The sequence below is a fragment of the Pseudopipra pipra genome, chromosome 1 (assembly GCF_036250125.1).
Source record: "Pseudopipra pipra isolate bDixPip1 chromosome 1, bDixPip1.hap1, whole genome shotgun sequence".
Classification (NCBI taxonomy): domain Eukaryota; kingdom Metazoa; phylum Chordata; class Aves; order Passeriformes; family Pipridae; genus Pseudopipra; species Pseudopipra pipra.
In genome coordinates this window covers 9,281,888-9,307,326 of record NC_087549.1, presented here as the reverse complement: position 1 = coordinate 9,307,326, position 25,439 = coordinate 9,281,888, and the positions used below count along the sequence as shown (strand labels likewise).

At 42.6% G+C, this 25,439-nt stretch overlaps 1 long non-coding RNA gene across 12 annotated transcripts in view; it reads left to right on the top strand.

Moving 5' to 3' along the window:
• The window catches only part of LOC135409387 (uncharacterized), a 29,853-nt gene extending 17,904 nt beyond the window's left edge, over positions 1–11,949 (top strand). For 9 of the 12 annotated variants that reach the window (XR_010428164.1, XR_010428162.1, XR_010428158.1 and 6 more), the window contains 2 exons: positions 7,958–8,031; positions 9,778–11,949. This is a non-coding gene — a long non-coding RNA (uncharacterized LOC135409387). The other 3 variants (XR_010428165.1, XR_010428161.1, XR_010428166.1) reach the window with 2 other exon arrangements.
• The last annotated feature ends 13,490 nt before the right edge of the window (positions 11,950–25,439 follow it).

Genomic DNA, 25,439 nt, shown 5'->3' with positions numbered 1-25,439 from the left:
TGTTACAGAAAGTAGAGATGTACATGGTGGAAATCTTGAGGTTTCTTTTGACCTTCTGCAGCTGTGGAGCTGAGCTGCCTGCTCAGTGAATACTTACCAAGTGGCAGTGTTAGAAAAAGAGAGGAAAAAAAAAAAGAAAGACAACTGTTTCAAGGGGCAATTATCGAAATGAGCTGGAGAAACCTGGATGACTAAGTCCCCAGTCTCTGGAGAATTTCCTTTAAGCACTTTGATGAATTTTAAAATTATATTGCATTCTGGGTTTTAATAACGTAGTCTTGCTCCTCTTTTTCTGGCTTTAGGCAACTGTTGTTAAGTCCATTTTTCACAAAAGCATAATGAACCTGAGTTAATAAGGCAAAGTCACTAAATCCAGCACTGCAGATCTGCCAGATGCCTGAGAGCAGGTGAGGGGCAGGTGCGTGCATTCCCTTCAGCATCACACCTACCAAGGTGGGCCTTTTGGCCTGTCGGATTGTGCATCTGTTTCACTTGCAGTTCAGCAAATTAATTAAAGAGGAAAGACTTTTGGTATCTCTAGCACAATCAGTGACAATTTATGCAGCCTTGGTTTCCTTCCTCTGTTATATTAATGACCTGAGCCTGGATCTTGACAAGATAAGAGACATCTCTGATTAGAAAAACCACCGGCACCAACAGGAGGTGTCAGTCCCCATCACTGGTTTACAGTTTTAGGCCGGTTTCTTCAGTGAGCAGTGATTGAAGTGCAAATGTTTTGCTGCTTAAGTTGGAGTCACAAGCAAATCTGGCACTGAAATACCAAGCCAAGGGTAGGTTTAGAGTGCCTTAGTCCCTGGGAAAATTCAAAAGCCCGAGTCAGCTGCCCATATGCCTCATTAGACAACATCCGGAAGGCTGGACACTTAAAAGTGGGTTAATGGGAGAAGACACAGTAAGAAGGAGGCACCTAAACCACCTAACAGGGAACATAAGAGGTGCAGTTGGACTGTGAGCACAGCCATGGGGTTGTCTGTCTCTGTAGCAGACCTGTAATCATGAATCTGCCCTTGGACATGGGAACTGAAGTCAGCCCTCTGTATCTTGTAAAAATGCAATGCCCCCTGTAACACTTGAGAAGTTTGTGGCACTGTGTCTTGGGGAGGCTCTGTGTTCAGTTGCCTCCACTGCCTGTTGGGACCGTGATTCCCAGCCAGCCAGTGCCTGTCCTTTCCCACAAGCCCCTAAGACCACTCACCAGGGCCTAGAAATTGTTAGTAGTTACAAAACATTCAAGTTAAATCTTCCTTTGTGAAAAACAAAACCAATACCATAGAGCATTGTGAATCTATCTCAGAATTTTTTCCAGAGAACATCTGATCCAATTTAATTCAATAAGTCCCATTCCAGCCATTAATCTCCAGCCAAATTTTGTTTTTTATTTCATTGCACGTTATGATTTACTGCACAGCTCTCTGTTCATTATTAGTTAGAGAAGCAGTTGTTCAGATCCTTTTTCTCTTGATCTCCTGATCAGGAAAATACTGCGCAGATGTGAACAGAAGTAAGACTATTATTCCTCTGAGATAACTCTTATCCACTTAAAAATAGTGTCTGTGAGGGAAGTTATGATCTTGCAAATAGCTTCTGCTTCTAAGAAAGACTACATTAACAGCACAAATGAGGCCAGCTTTCCTTACATCAGGTCTACCGTTCGCTGCAAAAACCATGCAGTAACTGTCAAAACTAATATTGCACAAATATCCTGGGAGGAGTTAAAAATGTTGAAATCCCACATATACATCCTTCAGTACTTAGAAGAACCTGAACTGCCCAGCACATTCCAGAGTAAACCTATTTCCTTTTCAGGAAACAAATATTTTGTTTGCTTCTATCATGCACAAGAAAGGACAAAGCAGAAACATATTTTCTCATGATAACTACTGTCGAGACTGGAGGGTGTTGTCAGTGTTCACACAGATGCTGCCTGGTCACTGTAATTCTTCCTCCTCCCTTGCATTATATCTGTAGGAAACAGAGCAAAGCCCTGTGCAGTTTGCTTCTGGAGTAGGAGCTGGGTGATACTGCTCCATTCTAGTGTTTGTGACCACCGCTCGTCTCCTGCTTAACCTGGTAAACTCATTTATGTTGCAGGTGGCTGGAGGTGCTAAGGAGCCAAAGCACTGACTTGTCTTTTCTGGGCTTCTCAGTTTCTTTCCCATCTATGTTCACTTTCTGAAGGGAGCCCAGTGTCTTTCTGCAAGATGCAAATTGATTTGTCTTCAACAGCCTGGCCCAGCTGATGATATCTATTTAGAACAGGCCTTGAATTATAAAAACAAATGTTCTGCAGCTCAGGATGGATTTACATTGTCCTGCACTGGGAAACTCCAGAGGAAGCGCTAAACTCTTGTCTACCAGAACCCTAATTAGTGGGCTGAAATAACTGACCTCACTCTCAAAAAGACATTGAAATAGTCTACCCAGGACTTTGTTATGAGCTAACATTCTGAATTTTAGGCAACCAGCTTTTGAAAATTACTGATTTAAGCTTTTACCTACAACGTCCAGCTTTAGCAAAAAGGATTCTCTCCTGGCATCACTTGTCTAAGCAAAATGTTGCCACTGTACTAGCAGCCAGCACTAGTGTGCAAGCAATACTACTGTCAGGATATTATTATCCCCAGGAAATTCTTTTTTGCATTAACATGGTGGTTTAATGGCCGGTTTAATGGCAAGAAGGTGTTTCTCCCAAGGAGAGAGAATTTAAGCACTCAGATAAATAACAACAGGTGTATTTCACCTAAATGTTATTGCTCCTAAAGCCACACTGGTATACCCAGGTTTGCATGAACACCAAGAAGGTTTGGGAACTCTGAAGTCCCATGTGGACAGCCTGGAGGGGCAAACGCTTGTGCAAGTTTTTCTCCTGGGTTGCTGTGAGCACAGCACTGCACTCCTGTGGAAATTCTCTTTTTGTCTCTCAGTAGCTGTGGGTTTTCCCTTGGGGAAGAGTTAGTTAGAGGTTTCAAGCATTGTTTTCTCCTTCTAGCAGTCTGCCTGTTTTTACAAAGTGTGTAGGAGCTCTTGAGTCCTCTGTTCCTCCACCTTGGAGGGGGTGGGGGGGTGTCAAAGTCTCAGGGGGACACAGGCACACACAGCACGCAATTACTTCAATCTCACTTAGAGAGACAGGCTGTAGATATTGCAAAGTTCTCAATAACACATTATTTAAATTCCATTTAAATAGTATGAATTTCCATGATATAAGCTACTTTTTTGTCCCAGGGTGTAAATCACAACACAAATAAGGTTCCCTTAAATTAAAAGGTGTTTTTGAGCACCAACATCATGGAAAAGTGTTGTCTAAGGCTCCTTGTTTTCCTTAGGGTCAGCCTAAACCTGATCTTACTGGTTGGGGTCATGTTCCCTCTTGTTCCTAATCTAATGGTGTAAATCTATGTCAGGAGTTTACTTCTAAGTCTAATTCTCATGCTCAAGTTGTAGCTATTGGAGGGCTTTGCTTAGGACACTGCTGATGTGACTCACAGGACATGAGCCTATTGCACACCCCAAACTTGAGAAGGAGATGCTTAGAGCTTAGAGGTTAGTCTGTTTGGGAAACCTTAAAATGGGTAGAATTAGTGTTAGAAATGATCCTTGGGGGAAGGATGTTTCTGGCTGAAGAGGAGCCTTACAGCCAGGCTGTTCTCTGTGCTCAAAGGCAATGGAAGGGACGAAGCGTAGGAGTCTGTGATATACCCTGTGCAGACATGTATATACCACCCTATGGGGGAAACACCATAATTACTGTTCTGAGCTTCCAAGGAACTCTGTGAAGAAAACCATAAATCTCAGCCATCTAGAGATTTCTGTAATTCAGACCAGATGTCAGGTAGGCTGTTGTATGGCTCCAGCACATGACTTACAGTCACCTTTTTATCCTTGTTCCTGTGCTACTGACGCCCTTTAAGTCTAATATTCTCAAAAGTAAGGAAATATGTTTCCACTGAACCAAATCCCATTTGTCTAGGTAGTGAGAACAAATACCAGTTGTAGATCATCTTGGATAGTCAATTTTAACCTCATCCTGGTCAATAGCGCAATACGATAGCTCCTTCTCAACCCCAAATTCATAAACACAGGAAATAAAAATTACGAGGTTTAAATAACCTGTGAGATCTAGGATTCTGGCTAAGACCTGTCTTACCATTGATTAAATCTGGAATCAGATTGTGACATAAATTTAGGACAAATGTAACATCGGAATTATACCCTGCTGGTTGATAATAATTCAAAAGCTCTACACTTAATGTAGAATTATGGTACCTGTTAGTGTTAAATACCTTAATTATTTTAAAATATCTTCAGAAATTATTCTACCAAGGTAGAGGTCCTCTTTGTTCATGAATATAGACAACTACTCAATTGTAGGAATTTCTGATCCTGACAAGCTTTGCTAAGTACTTGGCTACTAATTACGAACAGGAATAAAAGGACACCTGCTGAAATAATTATTAAAGGATGTGCAACTACAGCCTACCTCTTATCAGATGGATGGAGCAAGTGTCCTACATGAGCAGAGAATGCAATCTTACACATTTTATGACAAATATGCCATTATGTAAATGATTACATCAGTAAGCATATTAATTTGTGTGACTACTGAACTGCTTGAATTTTAATGCATAAGGAAAGTAGCAATATAGTTCCATGCTAAATTAGATACAGTAAGTGTTAGATTTCCATGGTGCTGGCATAATCTTTTTTACTGACAAATAAAACTGAAATATTTCCACAAAATTCAGTTTGTAACACTACTATAAATCAGCTACGAAACTAAGATTGTACCCTCACTGTCAGTAATGATTTAATACCCGTAAATTCAGGACAAAATTTCTTCCATTAATTTGCTTACCCATCTTTGTCTACCAATCTTGTGTACCCATAAAAGCCTTCTTTTAAATTGATACTTAAAATGTCTATTAGCTTGAGTAGGAAAAAGCTTACAAATCCATGTTGCTAATATCTGCAGGACAAGCACATCCTAAGTATGAGCTCTGGCTCAGAAAATCCTCTAGATGAGATCCTGGAAAGCCAGTGCCATAATCTGGGGATACATCTCTACATGTTCTTCCTGTTCAATTGTTGTATCCTACATGTGTCAGCCACTACTGGAGACAGGATCCTGAAGCGTTGGCTCAGGTGGTTTTATGTTCCTGTGTAGAATCATAGCACTATGCTAAGGGCTTGGTGTTATGCTGAATCTAGATACCATAAGGCTCGTCCTAGCACCTGAAATGTCCTGCTGTCTCTCTGTCTGACAGTTCTAGCCAGGACAAAATTGCTTTCTAGGCATTTGGCCAACTGCTATAAAAAGGGCATGCAGCTGTGCCAGCCGTGGCAGGACACATCTCCCTCCTCTCCTTTCCACCGTAGTTTTCAGGAGAACATCAACCATGTGCCCTGCATTTCCCAAGTACCTGCTCCCTTTTGGCTCCTGCAGAGATGAACAAAAAGTAAGTGGGAGCCAGCCACGCTGCTCCTGCTGCTGGTCTAGGTAGTGCCTGCAGTGATTTACCTGTGGTTACATCATAATTCCGTGGTAGAAGGTGGAAATCCCAGGGGTGTCGTTCAGTCACTAACTAAAAGTTGATTTCTTTTTTCCCCACACTGGAGAACAGATATGAGGGATGCATGGAGTTGCAGGTCCTTCCAGGACCCTGGGGCACAGCTAGATTTCTAACTGCAATCCCAGCCCATCTAATCCCTGTCTCACAAGTCTACAGCTTCAGTCACTGTAACCAGGAGAGAGGATTTGGCAAGGCCTTATTTGCTTTTTCTCCAAATAAGGTTGAGTTTTCAACCTTAAGGCCATACTCCAAAAGTCATTTACTTTCCTAGATCAGGGACCATTCTGGTGATTGTACAGATGTGGTATTTTTACCTACTAAATTATAAGTGAGGTTTGCAGCTAGGTGAAGAAGATTGATTTCCCTCTTTTGTTTGTGCAATGATCACTTTGGATTATGTCCATGTGTAACTAAGGCTTTCCTAATCATGGACTGAGGATGCACTGGATCAAATGGCAATTAAAAGCCCATGACCTTAGAGAGTCACAAACCACTTGCAGAATGTCTCATGGACAGCTTCTCCCACGGGGAAATGTTGCAATCTTCAGTTTTATATCTTCTTTAACCCCAAAATGCTTTAAAACTGGATGCTAGCATTAGCTCCACAGTTCTGGGACAATGTGGTATCATACAGGTGCTGGAATCTTTACCTACACAAGCACAACTGCTCATCTTGATCCCACATCTCTCTCTAGTCTTTCCTCCCTGTCCAACAAATTCAGGTTTGAGGGATGAAGGAGCTCTAATGAGGCATTTTACCACCCCCAAACACGGTTGTTCCTTACCCTCCCCCCCAGAGCCTGGCTCTCCAACACACACCACCCACCTCTCACTCCTTCCCCCAGGGATCACACAGCAGTCTCAGGCACGCTCATCTTCACAGCAAAACTTCTCCAATTTGTTTGTTATTTTTCCTCTGGCTTTATTTATGAAAGTGGTGTGACAGAACACTCTCCCTCTTTTTGCCACCTCTCTTCCCTCTGTTTTGTTTCCCGTCAGGCATTTCGCCCTGGCACACCAAGTAAAGACGCGAAAGAGGAGTTGGGAACATCTGGCCCTGGCTGCAGAGCATTGTCAGGAAGTTCTTAGACTTAAAATCATCTTTTTCCCCCTCTTCCTGGGACCTTGCTGTGGGATGTTCAAGGCTTCCTGCCGCAGCCCCCAGGGTGGCCAGCAGCCCCCAGCCGGGGTTCCACTCTCTCCAACACAATTACAGCCTGCAAATGTTTAAAGGCAGTTTCTTTTGATTTAGCCACATGCTTCAAATTGTTATGTGGTTAACCACTGAGAACAAACCCCCACACAAATACCTACGTATCAACTCGCTTGAGCCAGGGTGGTAGTGTCGGGGGAGGAAGGGGAGAGGGGAGGCTTCCTCATTTTGCTTTTGATGAGAAGAAAATAGAGTTTTCTTTTGGCTTTCCCAAACTACCAGCAGCTGCTGCATCACGGTGTGTGCTGGTTGATGCCCCTTTGCACTTTTGTTTGCTGATGAAAGGAGTCTTGTTCGGCAGCCATGGCCATGTACCCCAACGGGCCACGTCCTGTGCTACTGTAAATCAGCTTGTCTGGTGAATAGGAACTGAAAATGCAACCTTCTCTCTGTGTGTGATGTGCAAGAGCCTAGCTGGGGGAAGACTTCTGCACTTTGACATTGCCCTATCCCATGTCCCTTAACTCTTATAAAAAAACCGAATACTTTTCTGCTGACTCACAGAGACAGATGGATTTTGTTAACTCCAGTCAAGATAGAAGAGGATACACTAAAAACATCACTTGGCGGGGCTGAACGCAGCGTTGGGGTTCAGGGGGACTGAGCAAGGAGTTTCACATCTCGCTCTCTTCAGCATGGATGGAGCTTGGCTTGTGGGTGCCACATGGGAGGAGCAATGTGTGGTCTAGGCAGAGCACTGCTGCTAATCAGTCTCTGAAATAATGGCCCACATAGTTGTTTCCCTCCCTCTCCTTGTGCCCTCTCCCTGGAGCACTGCAACTCCCCAAAGCCCAAGAGAGAGACTTGGAGCCAACAGCAATGAAAAAAGAAACACCCCAAAACAAACACAGAACTCAAATCCCCTCAGTAATTCCATTGCCTCTACTTAAATCTTCTTAAATTACAGAGGGTTTTAGTGAAGTAAATTAACTTCCCTTTGCTTGCGTTTCCTTGCCTTTTTGAGGACTATGATGCTGAAGAGCAAATTGTCTTACAAACAGAATCAAACATGGGGACAGTTGCCAAACACAACTGGCAGAGCTGTTCGTGTAGCGGTCCTGAGAGTGGACCCAAGTGGAAATAGAGATAATTATTTTGCCATGGGCCAACTTTAAGATCCATCTTAATTTTATTTTCGTTTATGAAATGGCAGATTAAAGACAATACAAGGTGGCTAAGAGATTCTTGAGGCAAAAGCTGCAATCTAAATGTGATCTGCTTTCTCAGGTATGAAACAAAATTGAATCCTTTGCTTTTTGTGGAAAACTGCATAAAAAGGTGGGGTTAAAAGCTTTGGATGTGGGGAACATTTTTGGGGAAAGTGGTTTAGTTCCTCTGGTCCATTCATCATCTCAGCAGTGAAACATCACTGTGTGTATGAAGTTAGCTCTGCAGGACTCTGTACCTGTCAAAATTGTTTATCCATACTTGCCAACAACAGCAAGAAAGTCAGGAATATTGGCAGCTGTGATGGTGAGTGAGTTGGACACGTGGAGTGAGGGCATATGAGCTGAACCTCCTCACTGATGCAGAAAAAGAAAATGAGTGAGGGAAGGAACATTAAAGCATGAAGAGTCTAATCTTACAGAGTTTAATGGTTGTGGTGGGTTACAAAAAAAAAAAAAGACCTTTTGCAGAATTTTTTCATGGGCAACTGAGTAGGTAGGTCTTGGAGACCAGTTAGTCCTCATGCTGCTGAAGGTGCAGCAGAAGCACCTACTGGGGGATATTGTTACATTAACATTATTGGCTGTGGGTAGCTGATTGGTAATATAGCACTTAGATAATTAAAAACTAATATGATAATCACTTATTAAGGAATTATTAAGGAACTACTTAGTGCTTGGTATAGTTTTGTGAAAAGACAAAAAATTCTCAGTCTAAATCAAACAGAAACTTAATCCTATGTGAAGGCTATCAGGGGAAAAGAAAAAAAAGAGGGGGGAGGGCAGAGAATTCAGGTTTATAAAAAGAAACACGTACACAATGAGCTGAAGGTTGTGCTTCTGCACTTCCTGCTCTGGGTGTGAGCAGAAGAGGAAATACCAAAATACCACCAGAAAAACTATTCCCACAGCATTCCCAACCTGGCTGAAACCAGAAAAGTTCTGACAGCCCTGCAGAAAAGGGGTAAAACCCCACAACCAAACCAGTCCCAAGCATCTTGCTCATCAGAAAGCCAACAAAATTTCCAAAGATGGGAAATTTGGGTAGACCTAGATGAGTCTCTATATTTCCCCTGACTCCTTTCCGTACTCTGTATTTTCTGCATTTCATGGATCATTGGTGACATTTGACTCTTCTTTCAGCTTTGAGAGGGGCACATTTCTGCTACAGCCGGTTTGGTTGCATCACAGACCACCAAATTGCATGTTAGCCACAAGGCAGGTCCAGTCTAACTCAGTGAGGCACTCCTTGGCCCTCCTTTCATTTCTGACAGTCAATCCACTACAGTGAGAGTACAACCTACATACACAGGAGGAACTGACCTTTCAATGCATAAAATGCCATCAGTTTCAGTGTTGCCCCGTGTTAATGATTAAAATGAATTCCTGAAGGCTCCCAGGCAGACAAGACATGAGTTTGGTCTGGCTGGTCTTGTAAACTTTCCTCTGATAGCAAAGTAAACCTTGAAGATGAGCGGCAGGATCACATTCAAAGGGTTGTATGGAAAGCCGGCACATCAGGCAATTAGTTTAAAACTTCAGATCTGGAAACTTTGCAAAGAATTTGGAAAATGGCTCTTTCCCTTTATTGGTATACAAAAAAAGGAAAGTATTCTGTCCTACTAAACCCCCAACATTTAAATATTAAAGTCTCTTGTTTGATATGCAGTATTATACACTAGAATTCAGGACTTACGAAGGAAAATCAGAGCTAAAGTAAAATTACTATAGAAAGCTGTTTTTCCTATAGATGTTTCCTCACACATCTAAGCAAGGTCTGAATCAAACTTGTCCCTTACAATTACAGAATCAAATCCCTGGACTGGCTCCAATGAGCAGCTCAGGAATGTTCAGCACAACCAGAGCCTCTAGCTATGGGACAGAACAAAAGTTGCAACAGTGATGATGCTTTATCTTCCACATCTTGCTCCAGCAACACTTCCATGGGTGCCAACAATGAAATCTGCTTGAAAGAGGCCTGAAAAGAAGACTTTTTCTTTTCAAATTCTGAGTCAGTGATTTAGAGACTGATCGACTCATTGCATTTGTGACTGTGGTTAACTGAAACCACCTAAGGCTGATAATGCCATCATGAACTCTCACATCCAAAAATTAAGCTCAAACCTTATCTAAGCCAAGCCCCATGTCTGAATGCAGCTTTCCAGTTCATTCAGAGCAGCATAGCACTCAGCATTTTCCCTCCAACAACAGAAAGCCCCTTCCTGGCCTCCCAGAATGTTGCTGCATGAGAATACAGTTGTCACTCCTACTGCAAACTTATTTAAGAGACAATAGGACAAATAGTTGGCACATAGTTTCTTCTTAAAACGTAAATCTAGATCAACAATAAAACATAAAAGGCCAAGGAAACATGCAAAGACACTCAGAAAATGCTCATTTTACGTTGCAGATTAATTTTTGCTGAGAGCGAGACATTGCAATTTACACATGGGCCCTATTCTGCAATTCCTTTCTTACACGAGCTCATTTTAAAGCCACTGAGGTTGTTTATGGGAGTAAAAGTTACTTACATGAGTAAGGACTCACAGAGTCTGGCCTTACGCATTTTGCTACCTAGGCATTATCTGGGATGTAGAGCAGCGTGTATTTTTAGGAAATAAAAATGGACTTCGGTTGTTTCTTTTGGAAAAAGTTCTGACTTCAGCTTTCACCCATCTGCTTTTTGCAGTTTGCTCCGCAGCCACATTGAATGGACGGGCTCAGCCTTTGTCCCTGTCTCTGTGCTGCTCGTTACCAGCCACTCTCAGCCCCGACGCGCTGTAACTCACCAGGACGTGTGCAGTCTGAATTCCCATTCCAGATTTGCTCCTCAAGCCTAAGGCCATTATTCCATCTCAGATTAAAACGTATCTTCCCATGGGCAGCTGAAAAAGAGCATGTTTCTTCAGCTTTTCTTGCCACAAAATGATAAAATAAACTGAAATAAAATAATAATAATAGAAAGGAAATCCAATGTACAGCAATCCTCAGAGTTCTGGAGTCTAAGAGTGTTGATCTGCATCCATAAATGTCCTGACCGGTGAGTAGACACAGGCACTACAACTGGAAAGAGAGCAGGAAGGAAAACCTACCATGTGAGCAAAGTTAAAAAAAAAAGGGGGGGGGGGGGAAGAAAAAAAAAAAGAGAGAGAGAAAAAAAGATCTGCTCAGTGGACAGCACTTGGGCTGATAGCAGGGATTTCAGGAAATCCAAACACTCAGACAGGAAATCTGAACACTGGATAAACATGCCATAATCTCCACAGATAGAGTTTACGTGCTGCGTCCCCCGTTAACCCATTGCCTGCCCGTGGCTGAGCCTGAAATCAGATCTGCGATGTGAGACGCCTGGAAACACAAGCTGCCCGGGGGGCTCCAAAGCCTGAGTGCTCCGAAGTCTGAGCAGCAGCCCTGCGATCAACCCTGCCCTCTCCTTCTCTCAGCGCTCTGGCGAGGATTTTTTCCTCCCTTGATTTCTACACAGTGATGTGTTAGTTAAAAAGTGAATGATTTTCCTCATCTGAGAAGGAGATGCACCCTGGGCCCTGAAACAGCAGGGCAACCTGCCTGAATTCCTGTGTGCCACTGACTGTGGCTACCTGGTAATCCCGAATTAGTTTTACCTGGGTTTTTTTCCACCTCTCTTTTGCTGTAACACAAGATTTGTATGGCTGGCTGTGATGGTTTACTCCAGGGATGATGCAGTGGGGACACACGCACACCCCCATAACCTCCTTAGAAATTATAGGGAGAGACTACTTAAAGTAGCAGGGGGAGTTTGGAAACTCCCTTTATGCCATTTTGTCAAGGAATTTGGTTCCATGGCAGAGGGGATGGAACTAAAGAGATCTTTAAGGCCTCTTCCAACCCAAACCATTGTATGATTCTATGAACTGAGGAACAAACTCTTCAGTTCCTGGTAAAATTAAGATGAAGCCTGTTTGGTTGGTTGTTTTCAGAATATAGACTTTGCTCTTTGTGCCTTGTGTCTTAATTTATTTCTTTTATATGGTGTAACTTGGTTACAATATTAATGTAAAGCTCTTAGCTAGTTACAAAAGCAAGCAGAAGCAATAATATTTCATAGAGCTGACCCTTTGCTCCCACAGATGTAATTAATAAAGTGAAGTTTACATGAGAGTTGCCAAATTTAAGTCCATAGGATTATGAGCACGCATACACACACAATTAAGCCTTGCATATTTGCAGGATGGGGAGGGACTTCACTGTCCTTTCTGTAGGAAGACAGTTGCAGGTTTCTCTGCTTTTTAGAGTTTACACACTCCTAAGGAAAGGGCCCACTTCCAAAAACGTTTCTGCTCCCTGAAAATTGACTTTTTGGGACAGTTCTGCCTAAAGCAAGCTGAAAAGAAAACGTCTTCAGATTTTCTGGTTCTTCTAGGATTTCACAGAAATAAATAAATAAATAAAATTAGTACCATGAATTTCGCTTTGCAATTTGCTGGTGGACATAATTAGACACAGAGATAATATCCACCAACTGGTACCCTCACTTAAGACATTGGCAATTAGCTCATCTGAAATAGCCTTGGTGCAAGTCCCACATGCAATATTAACCTGTATCATTATTTTAAGGTCCCTGCTAGGAACAAAATAGGAGCACTATAGGAAAAGGCTTCCTTCAGCACCTTCTACTACCTACAGGGTGTTTCTGTTTATAATGTCATGGACAGAAGCTCTGGCAAACCAACACTGGTTACAGCATTCCCTGGAAGGGGCCAGGCTTGGACCTTATACCTAGTCTGTGGAGTTAGGTTGTGATGGCAGGCAACACTGCAGGGAGCCTGGCAGCAGAACTGGGGTGGAAAATGGGGATTTGGGGGCATCCCTGCCTCAGGAACTCTCCTCTGATCTCCAGCCTAATTCTGACTCAGGAAATACCTTTCAAGTTGGGCCCTCATGTTCCCAGTCATTCTCCTGCTATTTCTTAGGAAGCATGAGACTGGTGATGGAGGTTGGTTCCTGTGAGTGTGGTTGGAGCTCTGGCAGCTGCATCTGTGCAAAGAGCTGGTAGAACAAATGCTTGACTTAAGAGGCATGAAGTCATCTGCCTGGCCTAGCACGTGCTTCATGAAACAAGGACCAAATGGTTGCTTGGTAATGTCAAGAGGGAACTGGTGGAAAAACAGGGAAAAATTAAAACATGTCAGGGTTGAACTTTTTTTTTTCTTGTTCCATGTACTCTGCCAGTGAGCTATTTCAGTTATTCACTTTTTTCCATAGAAGTTCTTCTGTTGTCACGGTATTTTTTACCTTTCCTTCTCTTGTATTTTCCCCTTAGTGCCGTTCTTTCCAGTAGCAAAAGGAAAGCAAAAATAAAGAAAGGGGATAAAATGCAGCCTTTGCTTTTCAGTGTAACTGGGGGTGGTGGGGGGGAAGAGAAAAAAAAACATAACCCTTCAAAATATGCATTTTGGAAAAAAAAAAGCATTTTAAGGTTGAGAGACTTTTCATTTGAAAACATTCAAGCAGCTCTAGAAAAAAAAGGGAGCTGGGGGAAGTGGGATATAATTTATTACCACTAACATCTGCTGTAAATCAGTTAGAGGTAGGCAAACATTCCCTACCAGGGCACAGTTAGGTCAAGGTGAGAGGGGATAAAGCAATAATTAAAAAGACCAGCGTCCCCCAGGCACCTTCAATAGGCTGTAAGCAGAAGAGCAAGTGCTTGCTGAAAAACTGTTTTGTTTGTCTAGAAAAATTTCAAAGGAGGTAAAAATAATAACTGGTATATTCAATGGAAAACTATCAGTTTATAAAATGTCTCCAACAGCTTCCATGCAGAACCACAAAAAGTATTATATTTTTCCATTTTTCTAGTTAAAAAATAAGTTGAAAAAAGGTTGTGCTTATTGAGAGAAGTTTCATTTGATGAGAAATTTCTGCTGAAAAACTCTACAGAAAGTTGTTATTGTCAGTCTTGCTAAAAGGGAGAACAGGAACAGCATGGTGGGCAAAATAATGAAGCTGACAATAATAAACCATACAGAAACATTTCAGCAGAAACAAAGTAGAGAGAAGACTTCAAACTCAGGCCAGCAGAGTTATGGAAGCTAAAAAGTGAATAAAGAGTCTTGAAAGGGCACAGCAGCTGCAAAAAATCCCCCATCACCTGAGGAAAAAAAAAAAGCCAGTGGCCTTACTCAGTACAGATGTCAAGATACTTGCTTTTAAATTGAAAAAAACCCCTCTACCACATCCACCCTTCATGTACCCCCAGTATCTGAGCTTTCTGATCACTTGCTATATAACCCCAGGATGTAGCTTTGTGTATTCTTATAGCTGATAATGAAATTCTCCCTTCTTCCACGAAGAACTCTATAGCTACGAAATTAAGACAAATCCGTTAATTAAAGATTAAAAGTCTTTATCTATGTATGTGAAAGATAAAGCACATGAAATCATTATTGAGATTGTGAACAAAATTCTTGAGAAAGTTATCATTAACCTATGAGGCCCCAAGCTCTGTTATTTTTCATGTTTCAATGACAAACCTTATCATTATAATAGTCAGGATTTTTTTTTTCAGTATAGATTTGAAATAAAGATCACTTCTTTAATTTTCACCACCCTACTTACTGGATTTGAGAAGACTTCAACAGAATAATAAAAATATTTGGAGACAGAAATCACAGATCCCAGTTTTGTCATTCTCCACCCTTCAGTCACCCGAAGGCTTTACATTCTTGAAAAAAATCACTTAATATATTCACATGAAACTAATTTACTTTCCATTTAGAGCATGGCCTGCCCTGTGCACTCAGCCATTCCAGACCTCTCTCTCAGTAGCTACCAGAAACTGGATGCCAGAGAAACACTGTGGCACACTAAACTAAGTTCCCCAATCACACTGTGACTCTATCTGGATTTACAACAACATATGCTAAGACTTAGCAAACATTGGAGAAAATGAATAGAAAACACTATCCAAAAGGATTTCATAAACACTGACACAACTTACCATAAACTATAAACACTATTTTTCTTGCAAAACTTCTGTAATTAACTGGTTTAGAGAATTCTTGCTGCGCTACAAAACATATCTCTTTGTGCACTGGCTTTCAATTTTAACATTTGCTTGGAAATCCCTGCCACTTTTATTACTAGTCCGCTCCTTCCTAAATGAGCAGGCAAGAAGGTTTACTTTTGAGATCAGCATCCCTGCTGGCAATGTTGCACTAGGAAAAGCACCAAGCCCCCTCCCTCCTACAACAAACCATGTGCTCTTACATTACCCAAGAAACATTGCCACTTTCCCCACTGTTCATTCACTGAGATACAGCAGAAGCTGTGTTCTGACAGGTTTAACGACATGTTTGTGCATTTATTAAGTAAATAGCACCTCTTGACGTTCTGAAAAGGTCTGGGCATTAGAAACTGCCTTGACAAGAAGCACTTGACCCTTGGTGGTAGCTACAGGCTGCATCAGTGCGCAGGAGGCTGTGCATGTTTCATTTCTAATTGTTTTTAAAGTTTTCTTTTTTAAAATAGGAAAAAAAACAAAACATTAAAGTATTTCCTTTTTTTGCCTCTCCTTTTCATTCACTGTTCCTTGTTGCAATGGCAAAAAAAGGGGACTATTTTCATAGACCTCTTTTTCTCCTCTATTCTTTTTTACCAATGTGGCATGTGAAAAGAGGAAACCGAAGACATGTCCAAACAATTATTTTTGAATGAGCTCTGCTCAAAAAATGCTGTATAGAAATATACAGTTAAGGGTACTAAAGAAGACAAATTCTACCTAAAGATGTCCCTATGGTGTGAGCATAGCTGCTGGCTTCATCATTTGCCAGAGATATATGGAGACTCCAGATAACATTGAGAGACTACTGTAAGTTGAGTTATGCACCATGGACCCAGGTAGCAACAAAATGCTGTTGTGTAGGGAAATCTGAATTTCTGAGTCTCTCTGCATCATTCTCTATAGGTTCCCAGGCCATCAGTTGTGCTGAAAGGGCTGAGTTGGAAGGACACCTTGCACATGTTCTGAGCATCTCACCAGGCTCATTCTTCCTTTGTCACTAAAGTTTTCCCCAGTTTCCTTTATAAAAATAGTTGAAAAAGATGCCTCCTCAATTTGTTGTCATTGGTTTGTTGCAGAAAAGTTGAATGACAAACAGAACTCATGAATTCCAGAGATTTATAAACACTATGACAAACCTCAGTTGATAACCAGATCAGTTTAGCTATTACAGGATTTTTTAGAAAAGAAAAGCTTCTCATGATCTGAGTCTTTGGAAGTCATGCGAGCAATTATTTTAAGCATTTTTTATAAATGAACACTAAATGTATACATAAAAATTAGTGCTACGTTTCTTGTCAATCCCTTATCACAAGGAGCTGAGCATTTAAAAGTATGGATGGATGCCATGAGACTTGTCATAGACATGTGAGAGTCAACACTGTTATAAATACTGCAAACTTCATATGCTTATATCTGTATATCTGTATATCTGTATACAGCAGAGGCTGTGTACAAGCATTATTAGGCTAGGGAGCTTTAGAGGGGTCCATAAAATGAAAGACCACTGGGAAAAAGATGTTATTTCTAATTCCGTTGGCAGCTTTTGGAAATAGGTGATGGCCATCATGGCAACACGTCTATAAAGAGGAAGATAAACTCAAATCAAAATTTTTCCCCCAACTGTAATTCACTAGGCCATTTGATTTTTGTGCAAATGCATATGTGTGTGTTGTCAAAATCCAACCCCTCAAATGCTGATGAGGAAACAGGACTGAGAAACAAAGCAGAATGGTAAAATATAAGCCTGCTCTATTGTGGCCCTGAAGTATTCAGATGAACAGGAGATTGTCCAAGTAGAAGGTTGAGACTGCTGCAGAAAGATGTGACATTTTGCAGGGTGAAACTAGGACAGCGTGGGTAGTGGGGTTGCCTCTGCTAGATCCAATGAGCCAGAAAGTATCCTGTGCTCAGAAGGCCTGCAGTGCCTGTCCTCCACTACTGTCCCTCAGTGTGCCTGGGACCATCATCAGAAAGGTTCCTGGGGAGAAGTAGTGATTAGAGGAGACTCGTTGTCACAGAGAGACTGCAGCACTTCCCTGAAAGAGGAATGTGCTCTGCAGATGTCTCATTTCCATATTTCTCTTCATCACATCACTGTTCTGGCTGCTTACACTCTGGCTTTAGGCTGCTCCTTGGGAGAGGTTCTTTCAGTTCTTCTGTGGGAGGTGGTGTCTGCCTTCATCCCACTCTCACTTGCTGTGAGTCCCTCTGTGAGTGTTTACCAGTGGAAGCACTCGTCCTGGCTCAGCCAGGATCCCTCATTTGTGCTTTGCCACATTATCATTGGAGGTTTCAAACAGAGCATTACACTGATCACACATCTGTTTCAGGGCTACACAGTACATCCATGGAGGAAGATCATGCAACAGCAAATATGAATTAATCCCCTTTCTGAGTGACTTTTCCTGGGTTAAACATCTTGCTTGCCTACCTTTTAATTGCTGCATGCACTGTCTCACTAGGTTTGTACTTCAGAAGGAGGTACCCACATGTCCTGATGCTCAGCAGTGTTCATGTGGTCCTTCTCATACAAATGAGGGATCGTGACTTTTTCTCACATGGAGGTCAGATGAGTGACCTCCTGTTCAATCTTTGGTTACTCAGTGACTAAAGACCAGGGGTTTATAACCTATTCCAAACACCTTAACACCTTCTGACCAGCCTTTCTGCTGCCTGGGGCCCAAACCACCCTTTGCCCCAGTGGCTTGCCCCTTCTGATCCCTCTCCAGTCCTAGGAAGAAAATCGAGTTGTTAATGAAGATTCATTAAGCGGATTCATGGATAATTCTGAGTTCAAGCTTTTGTGCTGGCCTTGGTCAACTCGCCCAAACTTCATTTAAACTGACAAATCCCAGGGCACTTTCAAACTGCTCTCTAGTTGTATTTTGGTTTAATCCCAACCTAAAGCAGGATGCAGGGATGTCCACCAACCCTACTCCAAGTCATACACTGCCCCACTCCTGCTTAGGAAAAACACATCCTGGCTCTCTCTGGCTACACCTCTTACCTTGATGAAGTATGCCTCAGATTGGGGTCCATTTTCATGTCAGATCCTTCTTAATTGGTGGGTTCCAGAAATGCACACAGAAAAGTCAAATGCAAGCTTTAGTCCTAAGCCAGCACAAACATCTATCTGCTTCAATTCTCCATGTAAAAATTGTCATAATCACAGTTTATGACCTTACAACACAGTACTTGGATACAGGTTGCTCAGATGCTTCAGGGATAGCATTTGTAAGGCCTAAGCATGAGTTCTAAGGATGGGATAAAGTCTAATATTTCAACCATTATGGCTCTAGTGGTCAAATTTGATTCTTCACTGTATAAGAAACTAGAGAATATGTCCTACAAGGCAGACTGGATGACATCAGTTTTCCCTCTCTTGCTTCAACAGTTCATGTGCATTCAGTATGAAAGCTTGGTTTTCTCTCATAAAAAGTACAAGAAGTTTAGAAGAAAATAATGTTCTTGTCTGGGGGAGCTCCAAATCAAATGATTTCTAAAATAAGACTGAAATCAAGAGCCCCTGCTGTTAGCTGTGTGAAAAAGGAGAGGAATATTAACTTCTGTGGGAGGAGGAGCTGTACCTTAAAAAAAAAAAGTCGCTATTGAACGCAAAGCTGGTATGGAAAGCTCGGATAATTGGAAACACATGTTCCTGGCTGCAGGCGTACAGCACATAAACTGCAGAAGAAAAATAATAATAGAAAAGACACAGAATATTTAAAAATACAGCAAGAGAAGTCAACATTTTACAACTTGTTAATAGTGACTATACGTGAAATATTGTTTCACTTTGCCATTAACCTTGAAAACACAAATATGTCTGTAGACTTTCTGTTGTACATCAACTTTAAAATAAAATAGAGAACTCGGGCATGTTGGATGATAGTATTACATAAGGAGAATATTTTAGTAAACTATCTGAACAAAGATGACTCATAATGATACAGATGAATATTTTATTTTAAACACAAAATGTTGTGAATTACTTAGCACCTAAAAATAACACGCCCCCTCTTAACTTTCAATGAACTGTGTTGACGTTGCAGGAGTTTCTAACTCTTTCAGCACAGCAAATCATCCATCTTTTGTAGTCTGTTAACAAAAATATCTCTTTTCAGGCCAAAGCTTCAAAACTAAAGCACACATAAACCCCCTCACACCCACACTCCCTTCGCTTTGCAGCTTTTCGTTCTGCCTCTCTCCCTTCTTGGGTAGTAAAAGCCACAGGAGGAAGGAAAGGCTGTGAAAACCTGCACAGAAAAATTAAAAGTCAATGTATACTGTAAAATATGCCATAACCATACTGTAAGGGAGTGTAGATCAGTCACATAAAGCTGTGTGGGTAGAGCTGCAGCAAAGCTGCGTCTTCCTCATCTCTGGCCACTGTTTCTTCCCATCCCTGTTGGATATATGAATATGTGTTTCTCACTCCTTGATTCATCCCTGATTTTTCCTCCTTCTCTTCTTAGCAGGGATAAGCTTTGCAGTTCTCAAATGTCTCTGCACTGATCCATTTGCAGTCTAGATCACAGAATCACAGAATCACAGAATCACAGAATGTGCCGAGTTGGAAGAGACCTACAAGGATGGATCATTGAGTCCAGCTTCTGGCCCTGCACAGGACCATCCTCAAGAGTCACACCATGTGCCTGAGAGTATTGTCCAAACGCCTCTTGAACTCCATCAGGCTTGGTGCTGTGACCACTTCCCCAGAGAGCCTGTTCCAGTGCCCAGCCACAGTCTGGGTGAAGAATTTCTTTCTAATACCCAGCCTAAACCTCCCCTGACACAACTCCAGGCCATTCCCTCGGGTCCTATCATTGGTCACCACAGAGAAGGGATCAGTGCCTGCTCCTCCTCTTCCCCTCGTGAGGAAGTTGTAACTGCAATGAGGTCTCGCCTCAGTCTCCTCTTCTCCAGGCTGAACAGATCAGCTGCTCCTCATATGGCTTCCCCTCGAGGCCCTTCACCATCTTTGTTGCCCTCTCTTGGATGCTCTCTAATAGTTTGATCTCTTTTTTATATTACAGTGATCAAAACTGCACACAATATTCAAGGTGAGGTTGTACCAGTGCAGAGCAGAGTGGTACAATCAGTCCTGGTCAGCTCCGGGCTGGCATATCCTACATAGCAAGGGTGTCTTGGGCAATTTTGGTCATGGAAACCTAGATTTTTCTGCATATATGCTGACTTTCAAAGATGTGAAAGGCACATCTCTGTCTGAAAAGCCATTTCACTGTCAGATTTCAAGTTCTTATAATGAGTTTCATGAACAAGGCCTCCACAGTTCTGTGACATGGGGGCGGGAAGAGGAGGTGGAAAAGGAGATTTCCATGCAACTTCATCATCTCAGATGATTCAAGCTTTTAAACTTCCAGAAAGAAATAATTATTTAAAATAGATCAGCCTGAGACAGACAGCTGAGGTAGAAGTAGTGGCAGAAAGAGGTACAGCTTAGTGAACTTAATTTTTCAGGGGTTTCATATAGTTGGGGCAGTTTCAGTAATCAATGGTTCTTCCTGCAAATGCTTGTCATCCAAAGGCCTTGGAGTCAACAGGAAACTTTCCTTCAGTTCTTGTGGTCTTCAGGTCAGACTTCAGTGCTGTACCTATTCATTGGGAATACAACATATATGGTCTATTGAAAGCCAATTCTAGCACTGCATTGGCGTAATCTTGCATTTCACACACTTCATTTCCTCCTTTTGCCAATGTCACTTGGCTTCTGCTCATCATGGGCCACCTTAACTGTATGGTTTAATGGCTTTTCTTCTGCTAATGCCAGGTAAATCATCTCATCTGTGGGAAGAAAAAAAAAAAGAAGTAATCCTTCGGAGGACAGACAGAAATAGATGTGCGCTGGGGCATCTTGAAAGGCCCGCACAATGACCAGGGTGTATTTTATTCCAGTAAGAGTAGAAACTTATTCCCACACCTACAGGTGTTTTCCAGTTTTTCTGTGATGAGCTCCACATCCCAATAAAGAAATTGCCTCATGGTACTTATCCTCCTAGTCATTGTGTAACATCCCTGTGGCAATTTACATTACATGGAAAACCATACTGAAAAAGCATTTGTGCCTCTTTTTAAGAGGTCTTTAGAGGAATATGGATATTGACCTTCCTGTAAAAGTTGACCATGGGTTCTGCTTTTGCTGTTTATCTCATCTCTTCTCCTTCCCTTGGCTCTTTTCCTCTCAGATGAAGACCAGGATGAAAGCCAACATAATGCAGGCACAGTGAGCTCACCAGTGTTTCGTGGACCACAGCTAAGGAATCTCCATCCCAGTCCTAATGTGAAGTTTCAGTGTAACATAGGAAGTGCTCACAGGATCTCAGATCATATTTAATAAGCAAAATAAAAGAAAGACAAGTCAACACCCCCAGCGATTACTTCAGAGAGAGCTTTACGGCCAAGGGTAGCACCACTCCCCGAAGCATTTTGTTGTATTTTTCCAGGGTCATTTGCCTTGTTCTTGCAGAAAAAACAGGATGGCACTGGGACCTGAACTCTGACTCTCTGCTGTTTCTGCTGTTCTGGATGCTGATGCTGCTATTTCGCAACAGCTGAGTTGGCTCCAGATGGAAACGTGAGTTATCTTTTCTCTAAAGTAGAAACATTAGCAAAATGCCTGACACTTTACATAATTAAGAAGTTGCTTCTGTCATTTCATGGTATGATAGATTGTAGACTATTAACACAGTCTAATTGCTTATGGAAATACTAGATTTGTTTCTTGTTAAAGTAACATATTCACATCAATCCCCCTTCATTTTAAATACATGATTTTCAGAACTTTCGTGTAAGGAATGTGCAAAGAAAAAGACTTTTTTTTTCTTGGACTTGCAGAGATGAGCATGTTTGAAATTTCAAAATGGAATTATACACCGAGTGGACATTAGCTGTCACTGCTCAGGAAAAGTATTTTAATGCCTAGAATATATGTATAGAATATATAACTCTTGTGAACATTGAGTGCCTGTGGATCAGAATCAAGGGGAAGACTAACAAGGCTGATATCCTGGTGGGAGTCTGTTACAGACCACCCAACCAGGGTGATGAGGGTGATGAATTATTCTACAAGCAGCTGGCAGACATCTCAAAATCGTCAGCCCTTGTTCTTGTGGGTGACTTTAACCTGCCAGATGTCTGCTGGGAACTCCACACAGCAGAGAAGAGGCAGTCTAGGAGATTCCTAGAGAATATAGAGGATAATTTCCTGCTCCAGCTGGTAAATGAGCCTACCAGGGGTAGGCCCTACTAGACCTTCTGTTCACAGAGAGGGACTGGTGGGAGATGTAGTGGTTGGAGGCCGTCTGGGGCACCGTGACCATGAAATAATAGAGTTTTCAATACTCAGGGATGTAAGGAGGCCCATCAATAAAACCTCTATGCTGGACTTCCAGAGGGCAGATTTTGGCCTATTCAGAAGACTAGTTCAGACTGTACCCTGGGAAACAACCCTTGAAAACAAAGGAGTCCAGGAGGGATGGACATGCTTCAAGAAGGAAGTCTTGAAAGCACAGGAGCAGGCTGTCTCAGTCTGCCAAAAGGCAAGCTGCCGGGGAAGATGACTGGTCTGGCTGAACAGGGAGATTTTGAGACAAATTAAGGTAAAAAAAAGATACTACCGATTATGAAAAAAAGGGCTGGCTACTCAGGAAGAGTTTAGGGATATAGTTAGGTCATGTAGAAAGAAAATTAAAGAGACGAAGGCACAACTTGAACTTAATCTTGCCACTTCTGTGAAGGATAACAAAAAATCCTTCTACAGATACATCAATAGCAAAAGGAGGGAAAAGGAAAACCTCCATTCTTTATTGGATATGGGTGAGAACATAGTTATCAAAGATAAGGAAAAGGCTGAGGTATTTAACACCTTCTTTACCTCAGTTTTCAACAGTAAGACAGGTTGTCCTGAGGACAGCTGGCTTCTGGAGCTTGTAGACAAAGCTAAGAAGCTGGATAGCCCCCCTGTAATCCAGGAGGAAACAGTTAGCGACCTGCTGAGCCACTTGGATCCCCACAAGTCTATAGGACCAGATGGGATCCACGCAAGGGAGATGAGGGAGCTGGCAGAAGAGCTCACCAAGCCTCTCTCCATCATCTACCAACAGTCCTGGCTCACTGGGGAGGTCCCAGATGATTGGAAGTTGGCGAATGTCACGCCAATCCACAAAAAGGGCCAGAAGGAGGACCTGGGAAACTCCAGGCCCGTCAGCCTGACCTCAGTACCTGGCAAGGTCATGGAGCAGATCATCCTAAGTGTAATCACACAGCACCTACAGGATGGACAAGGGATCAGAGCCAGCCAGCACGGGTTTAGGAAGGGCAGGTCCTGTCTGACCAATCTGATCTCCTTTTATGATCGAGTGACCCGCCTGGTGGATGAGGGGAAGGCTGTGGATGTGTCTACCTGGACTTCAGCAAAGCCTTTGACACCATCTCCCACGGCACACTCCTGGAAAAGCTGGCAGCCCACGGCTTGGACAGAGGCACTCTGTGCTGGGTTAGGAACTGGCTGGAGGGTCGGGCCCAGAGAGTGGTGGTGAATGGGGCTGCATCCAGTTGGTGGCCGGTCACTGGTGGTGTCCCCCAGGGATCAGTGTTGGGCCCAGTCCTGTTTCATATCTTTACTGATGATTTAGATGAGGGGATTGATTCCACCATCAGCAAATTTGCAGATGACACCAAGCTGGAGGGGAGTGTCGATCAGATGGAAGGCAGGAGGGCTTTGCAGAGGGACCTGGACAGGCTGGAGAGTTGGGCTGATTCCAACGGGATGAGGTTCAACAAGGCCAAGTGCCGGGTCCTGCACTTTGGCCACAACAACCCCCTGCAGCGCTACAGGCTGGGGACAGAGTGTCTGGAGAGCAGCCAGGCAGAAAGGGACCTGGGAGTTTGGATTGACAGGAAGCTGAACATGAGCCAGCAGTGTGCCCAGGTGGCCAAGAAGGCCAATGGCATCCTGGCCTGGATCAGGAACAGTGTGGCCAACAGGTCCAGGGAAGTGATTCTTCCCTTGTACTGAGCGCTGCTGAGGCCACACCTCGAGTACTGTGTTCAGTTCTGGGCCCCTCAGTTCAGGAAGGATATTGAGGTGCTGGAGCAGGTCCAGAGAAGAGCAACGAGGCTGGTGAAGGGACTTGAGCACAAGTCCTATGAGGAGAGGCTGAGGGAGCTGGGGTTGTTTAGCCTGGAGAAGAGGAGGCTCAAGGGAGACCTCCTCACTCTCTACAACTCCCTGAAAGGAGGTTGTAGCCAGGTGGGGGTTGGTCTCTTTTCCCAGGCAACTATCAGTAAGACAAGAGGGCATGGTCTTAAGCTGTGCCAGGGGAGGTTTAGGTTGGATATTAGGAAGAAATTTTTTATAGAGAGGGTAATCAGGCATTGGAATGGGCTGCCCAGGGAAGTGGTGAATTCTCCATCCCTGGACGTTTTTAAGATGAAACTGGATGTGGCACTTAGTGCCATGGTCTAGTAACCACGGTGGTGTTGGATCAAGGGTTGGACTTGATGATCTCAGAGATCCCTTCCATCCCAGCTGATTCCATGATTCTTACAGCAAAGGCAAATCTTTAAAGACTGGTCTATTCCAGAAGGACCTGTCTGATATGTGCTCATATCATGCCATGGACAGCAATCAGGGATAAGCAAATAATATGACAGTCATTAATGGTAGAAATACTCATAGTAGCAGCAGGAAGTTCCTATTAGTTGATGTCAATCTCAGCTTTCCAGCTATTTAATGTCAGCTTTTGTTGTCAGATTTTTAATATTTTTTTATGTTTTCAAGAAGAGCTTTTGAACAAGTCAAAGCATGTATCCACACAGTTCACATAAAACAAAAGTGGAAAACTGAATTGCTGAATCCAGTCAAAGGTCTTATATTTGGGATAATCTTTCTAATTGAGAGGATTTTTGCTTTTTTATAATAGTAGTAATTAATAATATGAGAAGGGGTCATATCAGTGTTCTTTATCTAAGAAATAGGGTGACAACTGCCTAAGAAGAAAGTTGCAGAAAACAGGAAAAAGGAAGGAAGCCATGGGTACCCTTCACTTCAGATAACCTATGATTTAAGTGACACATTCCTCATCTGATCTTTTTCTTTCTAGGAGCTCCCAATGCACAAGAGAGGGTGTGCTACAAGGTATCAGGTGATGCCAGTGTTGATTCCAGAGCTCTGGAGTAGATTGGCTAACACCCAGGAATCAGGAGCCTCTCAAGCATGCTGCATGCTGATAGCAAGATGAAGTGAAGAAATTTTCCTCTCTTACATCCATAGACAGGACATAACATGTGCATTACTCATATAAGATACCACACAGTGTTCACAGCTTTTCCCTGAGCTCACTGTTAGAGCTGAAGCTTTTGAGGGGATTAAAGGGAACATTTGCACATAGTGAAATCTCTAG